At 41.0% G+C, this 11,252-nt stretch overlaps 1 pseudogene; it reads left to right on the top strand.

Moving 5' to 3' along the window:
• The first annotated feature begins 10,120 nt into the window (after positions 1 to 10,120).
• On the top strand, positions 10,121 to 10,244 carry LOC127490123 (U4 spliceosomal RNA; annotated as a pseudogene).
• Positions 10,245 to 11,252: the final 1,008 nt, after the last annotated feature.

The following is an 11,252-nucleotide window of genomic DNA, read 5'->3' as shown; positions in this document are numbered from 1 at the left end:
ACATAGAAGAAATCAAAAGAGAAATCAAAAAACTCCAGGAGACAAATGAAGACAAAATACACCATATAAAAACTTATGGGACACAGCAAAAGCAGAGTTAAGAGGGAAGTTCATAGCAATTGGTGCCTACATCAAGAAACTGGGAAGTCACCAAATAAATGAGCTGTGAATGCATCTCAAGGACCTAGAAAAACAACAAATTAAAGCCCAATTTAGTAGGAAGAAGTAAATAACTAAAGAAGAAATAAACAAAATTGAAACAAAAAAAAACACAAAAGATTAAGGAAATGAAGAACTGTTTTTTGAAAAAATAAATAAAATTGACCTACCATTGGCCCATATAACCAAAGAAAAGAGGGAGAGGACTCAGATCAATAAAATCAGCCATGAAAAAGAAAATGTAGATATGGTCACCCTATAAGTAAAAAGAGTGATCAGGAGTTATTACAATGAGCTATATACAAACAAATGAGGAAACCAAAAAGAATAGGCCCAAGTCTAGGAGAAGACAGTTTAAAAATGAAGTGGAAAGAGTGCAGTCTCGGAGAAGAGTTAGGGAGAGAACATCAGAGGAAACTACACAAATTGGAGGAACATAATGGAACTACTTAGAGGGCAAGGACATGCAAAACTTAGGAGTCCAGCAGCAGAGAGCCTCTGCACCAGTGTTGGAGAGCAAAGTAAGACCAGACTTCAGCAGCACAAGCCACTGGCAAAAAAGCTGTAGGAAAAGCCTAGAAGGAATTCAGCTTGCAGCCCTGTGGGGGATAGTGTACCTGTCATACCAGAGAAAACAAGACAAAGGGGGGGGCATGTTTTCTCTCTCCCTGATCACACTGCAAAGGTATCATGTAACAAGCTGACACCAAGAAAGTGCCATTTTGGACATATGTAACACCTGTGCCAGCTTGTGTCCGCTCCCAGAAACCAGCCAAGCAGACTCCTGAGTGTGGTGGGGAGAACAGACAGGGAGCTGGGTGCTCATGACTGTGGGAGGCTTGTGCGTGTGGACTGTGAAAACACTGAGGCTTCGTGGGAGGACTCAGGGTGTGGCTGAAGCAAGAGCAGTCACTGTGGGAGGCTCCACGTGATCAGGGCTCCCTGGTTACCTGGCAAAGGACATTGCTGGGGAATCTGAGCTTACACTGAAGACTGTCCAGATCCTTTGGGTGGTTCTTGTGGCAGAATGGACAAATAATATACTCACTGGGGCTAGCACCCAGGCACTAGCCTGTTTTGAGGTGAGGAGCTCAGCTAAGTCTATGCAAACAGACAAGAAGAAACCTCCCCTCTGATTAAAAATGAAAAGGAGATTTACCACACCAAACCTGGATGTGTCACCTCAGATACACCCTTCACCCTGGAGTACAGAACAGAGCTCCCTGGCCATACCCACCAGACACCTCTAGATAGTCCCTGAAAGCAGACACTAGCCACTCAGACACAGCTCAAAGACAAAAGCCACCACACCAAAGAAAAGAAAAGAAAAGAAAAGAAAAGAAAAGAAAAGAACAAGTATCTCCACAAATGCCAAAAATAAATGCACCAATTCAAGAAACAAAAATAAGGAGGGCAACATGACACCCCCAAAAGAATATAACACCTCAAACCTAGATTGTAAAGATGATGAGATTGAAGAAATGCCAGAAATGCAATTCAAAAAATTAATCATAGGATTACTTAGGAGTAATCAAAAGCAAATCCATGAACTAATGAAATCCATACATGATATGAAAGAACATTTCTGCCACAAAATTGGGATTCTAAAGAGAAATCAAAATGAAATATTAAAAGTGAAGATTTCAATAGAACAGATAATACTTAGAGTAGAAATCATTAACAGAATTGGGGAAACAGAAGAAAGAATATCCAACTTAGAAAACAAAGAACAGGAAATTATGTAGTCAGACCAAACACAAGAAGAAGAAATTAGAAAACTAAAAAATACGATTGGAAATCTACAGGATACAATCAAATGACCCAACATATGGATTCTTTTTTTTTTTTTTTTTTGAAACGCAGAGTGGACAGTGAGAGAGAGACAGAGAGAAAGGTCTTCCTTTTGCCGTTGGTTCACCCTCCAATGGCTGCCGCAGCCAGCGCTCTGTGGCCGGCACACCACGCTGATCCAATGGCAGGAGCCAGGTGCTTCTCCTGGTCTCCCATGGGGTGCAGGGCCCAAACACTTGGGCTATCCTCCACTGCACTCCCTGGCCACAGCAGAGATATGGCCTGGAAGAGGGGCAACCGGGACAGAATCTGGTGCCCCAACCAGGACTAGAACCCGGTGTGCTGGTGCCGCAATGCGGAGGATTAGCCTAGTGAGCCGCGGCGCCGGCCCAACATATGGATTCTAAGAGTTCCTGAAGGTGTGGAAAAGGGAAAGAATTAGAAGGCCTTTTGGGGGCCAGTGCTGTGGCACTGTGGGTTAAATCCCCAGCCTGCTGTGCCAGCATCCCATATGGGCACTGGCTTGAGTCCCAGCTGGTCCTCTTCCAATCCAGCTCTCTTCAATGGCCTAGGAAATCAATAGAAGATGGCCCAAGTGCTTGGGCCCCTGCATCCATGTGGGAGACCCAGAAGAAGCTCCTGGCTCATGTTTCCTGGCTCCTGGCTTTGGACAAGCTCAGCTCTGCCCATTGCAGTCATCTGGGGAGTGAACCAGTGGAATGGAAGACTTCTTTTTCTCTGGCTCTACCTCTCTCGCTGTAACTCTGTCTTTCAAATAAATAAAATAAATATTTCCACAGGGACAAATGCCATATGTTCTCTCTGATTTGTGAGAACTAATAGAGCACCTAACAGGAAATCTGTAGAAGTGAAATTGACACTTTGAGAAGTGATGACTTGAACAGCTCTTGTCTAGACTGTTGAGGAACGAGTTTTTTTCCTTAATAGAGAATGGGACTGGGAAGGAAAAGGGAGGAGAAAGTGGGGTGGGAGTGTGAGTGGTAGGGGGCTATGGTGGGAAGAATCACTATATTCCTAAAGTTGTACTTATGAAATTTGTATTTATGAAATAAAAGGTTCCTTTGGGAAAAAAAAAAAAACAATGATTCCTGGACACAATCTACCAAAATTGAGTCATGAAGACATAGAACACATAAACACACCAATAACCAGGATGGAGATTGAATCAGTAGTAAAGACCCTTCCAACAAAGAAAAGCCAGACATTTAAAGAAGAACTAATTCCAACTCTTCTCAATCTATTCAAAACAATTGAAAGGGAGAGTATTCTTCCAAACACTTTCCATGAAGCTGGCATTACCTTAATTCCTAATTCAGAAAAAAAGAATAATAGACCAATTTCCCTGATGAGCATAGATGCTAAAATCCTTAGCAAAATACCAGCCAATCGAATACATCAGAAAGATCATTGACCCAGACCAAGTGGGATTTATCCCTGGTATGCAGGGATGGTTCAATATCTGAAAATCAATAAATAGGATATATCATATTAACAAACTGAAGAACAAAACCATATGATTATCTCAATAGATGCAGATAAAGCATTTGATAAAATTCAACATCCTTTTATAATGAAAATGTTAAGCAATTTGGGTACAGAAGGAATATTCCTCAACATAAGGCAAAATTATGACAAACACACAGCTAGGAACCTATTGAATGGGGAAGAATGGAGGTATTTCAGTTAAGATCCAGAACCAGACAAGCATGCCTACTCTCACTGTTGCTATTTAATATTGTCCTGGAAGTTCTAGCCAGTGTCATTAAGCAAGAAAAATAAAGAAAAATGATAAAAATTGGGAAGGAAGAAGTCAAACAATCACCATTTGATGATGGCATGATTCTATATATAGGGAACCCAAAAGACTCCATGAAGAGACTATTAGAACTCATAAAAAGGGTTTAGTAAAATAGCAGGATCTAAAATCAATAGCCTTTATATACACAGACAATGCCATAGCTGAGAAAGAACTTCTAAGATTAATTCCATTCACAAAGTTACAAAAAAAATTGAAATAATTTGGAATAAATTTAACCAAGGATGTCAAAATCTCTACAAAGAAAATCACAAAAAATTAAAAAACAAAATAGAAGAAGACATAAAATGTGGAAAAGTCTTCCATGTTCATGGATTGGAAAAATCAGCATCATCAAAATGTCTGTCATACCAAAAGCAATTATAGATTCAATGCCATCCCAATAAATATAACATTCTTCTCAGATCTAAAAAGCATGATGCTAAAATTCATATGGAAACACAAAGATCCTGAATAGCTAAAGCAATCTTAAACAACAAAAATAAAGTTGGAGGCTTCACAATACCAGATCTGAAAGCATACTACCAGGCAGTTATACTCAAAACAGCCTGGTAGTGGCAAACAAACAAACAGACTTGTAGACCACTGGAATAGAAAAAGAAACTCCAGAAATCAATCTATGTATCTACAACCAATTGAAATTTTACAAAGGAGCAAAAATCAACCCTGGAGCCAAAACAGTCTCTTCAACAGTTTGATGCTGGGAAAACTGGACCTCTGCAGAAGTATGAAACAAAATCCCTACTTTACACCTTACAAAAAACTCCACTCAAAGGCCAGTGCCATGGCTCAATAGGCTAATCCTCCACCTTGCGGCGCCAGCACACTGGGTTCTAGTCCCGGGCAGGGTGCCGGATTCTGTCCCAGTTGCTCCTCTTCCAGGCCAGCTCTCTGCTGTGGCCCGGGAGTGCAGTGGAGGATGGCCCAAGTGATTGGGCCCTACACCTGCATGGCAGGCCAGGAGAAGCACCTGGCTCCTGCCTTCGGATCAGCGTGGTGCGCTGGCTGCGGCATATTGGAGGGTGAACCAACGGCAAAAGGAAGACTTTTCTCTCTGTCTCTCTCTCTCACTGTCCACTCTACCTGTAAAAAAAAAAAAAAAAGAAATAGCCAAAGGAGCTGAACAAACATCTTTTAAAAAGATTATTTATTTATTTATTTGAAAGAAGAGTTACAGAGAAGCAGAGGCAGAGAGAGAGAGAGAGAGAGAGAGAGAGAGAAGCCTTCCATCCACTGGTTCTTTCCCCAAAATGACCACAATGGCCAGAGCTGAGCTGATCTGAAGCCAGGATCCAGGAGCTTCTTCTGGGTCTCCCACATGGGTGCAGGGGCCCAAGGACTTGGGCCACCTTCTACTGCTTTCCCAGGCCATAGCAGAGAGCTGGATTGGAAGTGGAGCAGCCAGGACTTAAACCAGCATCCATATGGGATGCTGGCACTGCAGGCAACAGCTTTACTCATTACGCAACAATACCAGCCTCTGAACACACATTTATTTATTTGAAAGTCAGAGTTACACACACAGAGAAGGAAAGGCAGAGAAAGAGAGGGATCTTCCATCCTCTGGTTTAGTCTCCAATTGGCTGCAACAGCTAGAGCTGTGCCAATCCAAAATGAGGAGCCAGGAGCTTCTTTCCAGGTCTTCTATGCTTTCCCAGGCCATGGCAGGAGCTGGATATGAAGTGGAGCAGCTGGGACTCAAATCAGCACCTATATAGGACCTGGCACTGCAGGCAGTGGCTTTATCTGGTATGCCACAGTGCCGACCCAAACACATTTTTCAAGAGAGGAAATTGAAATGGCCAACAGACATATGAAGAAAAGACTTTCTATATTAAAATTGAATTTAAGGATCATTTAGAATAACTCCATTTATTTATATTTGATTTTGTTTCTTTCTGCCCAGTTTCATAACTATCTATATGCATTTTGGTAGATTAATGCTTTTTAAAAAAGATTTATTTATTTCAAATTCAGAGCCTCATAGAGAGAGAAGGAGAGGCAGAGAGAAGTCTTCCATCTGCTGATTCACTCCTCAATTGGCTGCATTGGATGGAGCTGTGCTGATCCGAAGCCAGGAGCCAGGAGCTTCTTCCAGGTCTTCCCATGCAGGTGCAGTGGCCCAAGGACTTGGGCCATCTTCTGCTGCTTTCCCAGGCCATACTAGAGAGCTATATCAGAAGTAGAGCAGCCGGCCAGTGCCGCAGCTCAATAGGCTAATCCTCCGCCTTGCGGTGCCAGCACACCGGGTTCTAGTCCCAGTTGGGGCACCGGATTCTGTCCCAGTTGCCCTTCTTCCAGGCCAGCTCTCTGCTGTGGCCCGGGAGTACAGTGGAGGATGGCCCAAGTGCTTGGGCCCTGCACCCCATGGGAGACCAGGAGAAGCACCTGGCTCCTGCCTTCGGATCAGCGTGGTGTGCTGGCCGCAGCATAACAGCCATGGTGGCCATTGGAGGGTGAACCAATGGCAAAAGGAAGACCTTTCTCTCTGTCTCTCTCTCTCTCACTGTCCACTTTGCCTGTCAAAAAAAAAAAAAAAAAAAAAGAAAGTAGAGCAGCCAGGACTCAAACTGGAACCTGTATGAGATGCCAGCACCACAGGTGACAGCTTTACCGGCCACACCACAATGCTGGCCCCAGATTAATACTTATTTTTAGGGGTATTGCAAATGGCATATTTTTAACATTTGAATTCCAACTGTTCACTTTGATATAAAGAAATTTCTTACAATAGTTCATATTACTAATTTTGTATGTTTCTCCCTGTCTCCATCTACAATCACCAACAGTTAAGATATTGCACTTTTGTACATTTATTTATTTATTTATTTGAAAGGCAGAGTTAGAGAGAATGAGAGACAGAGAGAGAAATCTTCCATCTGCTGGTTCAGTTCCCAAATGGCTGCAATAACTGGGGGCTGAGTAAAGCTGAAACAAAGAGCCAGGAGCTTCTTCTGGGTCCCCCACATCAGTGCAGTGGCCAAAACATTTGGGCCATTCTCCATTGCCTTTCTTGGTGCATTAGCAGGGTGCTGTATTGGAAGTGGGGCAGCCAGGACTTGAACTATCACCCATATGAGATGCCAATACTGCAGGCCATGGCTTTAACCCACTGTGCCACAGTGCTGGCCCCAATACTGCACTTTCAAAATGCTAACATTAAAATTTTGAACACCACATTTGAGTGATTCAGTCTGAGATCCAATAGAAGCAGTGGGGAACCACCAAGTTGCTCTGAACATTTTGTGCTCAAATGCCTGTTCCTGTAATTGATATTATACAACTCTCCTTATAGAGAGCTAGTCTGAAGTTCATGGCCTTAGAGCACATTGGTAACTTAAACTTATTTAAAGATAATGATCGATGCTCTTGCAGAAAATTATCTGAAATGCTTACCAGAAGAGGTCCACAACCACACAGTGGGGGAGTGTGTGCACAGTCATGGTGGTTTTTGATAGAAGTTTAGAACTTTGACAGGACAGGAGCTGGCATGTAGCATAGTGGGATAAGCCACAACCTGTGATGCTGGGATAAGCTACAACCTGTGATGCTGGTTCAAGTCCTGGCTGCTCCACTTCTAATCCAGCTCCCTAGAAATGTACCTGGGAAAGCAGTGGCAGATAACAAAGTACCTGGGACCTTGTGATCCATGGGGGAGACCTGGATAAATCTCTTGGTTCCTGGATTGAGTATAACCTAGCCCTGGCCATTGCAGACATTTGGGGAGTGACCTGGAAAATGAAAGTGCTCTCTTTTTCTCTCTGTCTCTCCCTATCTCTTTTTAAAAAAGATGTATGTATGTATGTATGTATGTATGTATGTAATTATTTGAAAGGCAGAGTTAGAGAGAGAGATGGACAGAGAGAAGTCCTCCATCTGCTGGTTCACTGCCTGAATGAACACAGCAGTCAGAGATGAGCCTGTCCAAAGCCAGGAGCCAGGGACTCCCTCTAGGTGCAGGGGTCCAAGCACCTGGGCCATCCTCTGCTGCCTTCTCAGACACACAGTCAGGGAGCTGGATCAGAAGTGGAGCAGTTGGGATTCAAACCAGTGCCCATATGGGATGCTGGCACTGCAGTCAGAAGCTTAACATGCTATGCCACAATAAGTTTTATTGTAGTTGAGTCCCTTCAAGTCTTTATAGATATTGGATATTAACCCTTTATCAATTATATAGAGTACAACTATATTCTTCCGTTCTGTACGTTCACTTTGCTGCTGAGTGTTTTCTTTGCAACACAGACGCTTCTTTGCTTTTGGCTCTTTCTTCTTTCATTGCCTGTGCTTCTGGGGTCTTTTCCAAGACATCTTTGCCTATGCCAATGTCTTGCAGAGTTTCCCCAATGGTTTCCTCTAGTAATTTGATAATATCAGGTAATAGATGTAGATCCTTGATCAATTGTGAGTTGATTTTGTATAGGGTGCTAACACGGGTCTTATTTCATACTTCTGAATGTAGAGGTCCAATTTCTCCAGCACCATTTGTTAAAGAGATAGTCCTTTCTTCAGAGACTGATTTTTAGTTCATTGGTTGATTGTGGATGCATGGATTAACTTCTGTGGTTTATATTTTGTTTCTTTGGTGTACATGTCTATTTTTGTGCCACTTCTAGGCTGTTTTGTTTATAACTGCCCTGGCCCTGTAGTACATCTTGAAATCTAGTATTGTGATGATTCTGACTTTATTTTCCTTGTTTAAGGTTGCTTTAGCTATTTGGGGTCTCTAGTGTTTCCATACAAATCTGAGAATAATGTCCTTGGTACTTTTACTGGGATTTCATTGAATCTATAAATTGCTTTGGCTAGTTTGAACATTTTTATGATATTAATTCTTCCAATCCACAAACATGGAAGATTTTTCCATTTTCTTGTGTGTTCTTCTGTTTTTTTTTTCTTTAATGTTTTATAATTTCCATTGTGGAGATCTTTCACATCTTTAGTTAAATTTTTTCCAAGATATTTAATTTTTGGGTAAACATGTTTATAGCATCAACTTCCCAAGTGTTTCAAGGATTATTTTTTGATACAATATTAAAATTATAAAAGGCATTGTTAAATACCCATCCCAGATAATTCCTGTCAAATCATGTGAAAGTAGATACAATTATATATGTGAATTTTAATTACAAATATAGATATTGATTAATCCCTCAAAATTCACTATGGTATTTTTGTTTAAATTTTAAGTCATTCCTGAATATAAACTCATGAGTATCATAAAATTTGTGGCAGTGAAGAGTGTTCATAACTTACATTCCTACTTTCTCTGAATTCTGAATGATTTAAAGCTAGACATGGAAGGAAATGTGAGCTTTATAGCCCACAGAGTTGTTAATCTTGGTGCAAAAAAAGACTCTCTTCTGTTGCCCCAATACCTTGCATCCTTTCTTAGTCACTTGCAGTGCACAGATTATATTCTAAATTTACAGTATAAATGAGGGCAGACAAGAACTCATGTTCATTTGTAGGCATCCTAAAAACATCCTAAGTACAACAAAATGTGGTATGGTAGCTCATTTACTCCTTCCCATATCTCCAATCATGTAAGTCATTAAGAAATCCCATATAGAGGAACAACTGAGGAGGGGTCAGGAGCAATGCTCTAATATTTAGGCATTTTTCTTTGTGGAGTGGACTGAATCCTTGTCAGTCTAAATTCAAACACTCTGCGCCCCCCAAAAGCAAGAAGTCTTGAAAAGTGATCATACCCAAATTTCCTATTTTAATTGTAGAGAATCACTTGTGTGGGGCCAGCATTGTGGCGCAGCAGGTAAAGCTGTTGCCTGCAGTGCTGGCATCCCACATGTGTGGTGGTTTGAGACCTGGCTGCTCCCCTTCCAATCCATCTCTCTGCTATGGCCTGGGAAAGCAGTAGAAGGTGGCCCAAGTCCTTGGGCCCCTGCACCCACATGGGAGACCTGGAAGAAGCTCCTGGATCCTGGCTTCAGATCAGTGCAGCTCCCACTGTTGCAGCCATTTGGGGAGTGAACCAGCATATAGAAGACCTCTCTCTGACCACTTCTGACTCTGCCTCTCTGTAACTCTGACTTTCAAATAAATAAATATTAAAAAAGAGAATCTCTTGTGCCAACTACAGTCACCATATTAAATACTAAGAAGAATGTGAAAATTTTGAATCTGAGCAAGGAATTCCTCTCATATGACATGGGTATGAATCTATTGTAAGAACAATATGTATGAGTACATGTTTATAGAATATTCCTGCAGTGGTTTTAGAGTTCTTTGGACTTCAATTTTGTAAAACGATGCCAAATTATTTTTACTTGTTTTCTCAAGAGGTATATCAATTATTTTTCTTTGAAGTGAAGAGACAACTTTGCACAGTGGCAGTATCGTAGCCAATGAGGTTTATCCAAGGTGCGATTATTGTTACTTGAAGTCAAGAAACAAATTGTAAATGGTTGGAAGCAATTAATTCTGGTAGGTGGTAGTTTGCAATAACCAGTAAGGATGAATGAAAATACTTATATATAGATAATGTTACAATTTTAAAATGCAAATGAAGTAAAAAATGCATTTCAAAATGAACATTTTATAAATGGTTCAAAAATAAACATTATAAATTCTCTCCTTAAAATGTATTTCACTTTATAAACTCTCACTTCTTATTCTCAAGATATTAAACTGCAACATGCTTTTATTGGGAAGCAAAGAAAAATGTTCCATTTCACAATATTGAAAACATACAATTTTAAGTTTTGTTGAACACTTTGTAATAGTTGTGCTTAAATTTTTAGGCATAAATATATTTTCTTCATGATGCACTATGATAGATATATTATTTTAAAGGTAGTGGAATATCTGGGGTAAGTGATCTAACAGATTTGTTTTCATTAGAGCAAGCAACTTGCCCCTGTGTATCTAAACTTAGACTGAGTTTCATATCACAACATAATTTACCTTCTGTGCAGGAAAAGTAAAGGATGTTAGATTTCAAATCACAAAATAAGACAGTCCAATTTACTTCTGGTTCTCAGTGATATATTTAGTGTGGTTTATAACACCATGCATTCATGAAAGCTAGGTGTTTATTCAAAAGTTCACATTTGTACCTTTTTTTTCTTTAGCTCTATAGGTCTAAAATTTTCCTAAAGGACAAGTTTTTTTTTTAAAATACATGTTCATATGTGTTTTCTGCTGTAATCAATTTCTAAAGTGTATACACTGACAAGAAGAACTACACAAAGTACGGTCATCGAACAAGGTATATCTCCTGAGAGGGGCTCCAGGTGGCTCAGCCAGTGCTACTGTTTTTGTTTCCCACACCACAGGAGCCCTCAGGAGGACACTAGGACTCCAGTATGCAGTGGGCTGGCTGTCAGGACCACGGGGTGGTGTGCAGTCCCCGCCTGCAACTTCTTTGAACCCTGAGGCATCAGCTTTCCAATCTCTGTGTGGTGAGGGAGAACTTGAACTTCCTGTATGACCTGATTTCCTTGAGTGA

This window comes from Oryctolagus cuniculus, chromosome 12, assembly GCF_051225735.1.
Source record: "Oryctolagus cuniculus isolate XC-2025 breed Fujian yellow rabbit chromosome 12, ASM5122573v1, whole genome shotgun sequence".
Lineage (NCBI taxonomy): Eukaryota > Metazoa > Chordata > Mammalia > Lagomorpha > Leporidae > Oryctolagus > Oryctolagus cuniculus.
Note: the sequence above shows the minus strand (reverse complement) of the source record. Positions and strands in the feature narration are given on the sequence as shown.